Raw genomic sequence first — 256 nt, forward strand, 5'->3', positions numbered from 1 at the left:
ATATATAATCTATTGTTAACTGTATGCAATTTTGTTTTGAGTGGTGCTGTGGATCAAAGCTAAATATTCATACATGGTAAAAATGCACTCACTGATGTTTTGTGTTCCCTAACCCATAAAAAAAACTTTCTAAAAATATGCATAAGATAACAATATGAACTAACTAGTACCCCCAGAGCCCCCAGGGCCTAAACCACCAACCAAAGAGTACACATGGTGGGACTCATGTCTCCAGCTGCATATGTAGCAGAGGATG

Source organism: Mastomys coucha, chromosome X, assembly GCF_008632895.1.
Source record: "Mastomys coucha isolate ucsf_1 chromosome X, UCSF_Mcou_1, whole genome shotgun sequence".
Taxonomy (NCBI): domain Eukaryota; kingdom Metazoa; phylum Chordata; class Mammalia; order Rodentia; family Muridae; genus Mastomys; species Mastomys coucha.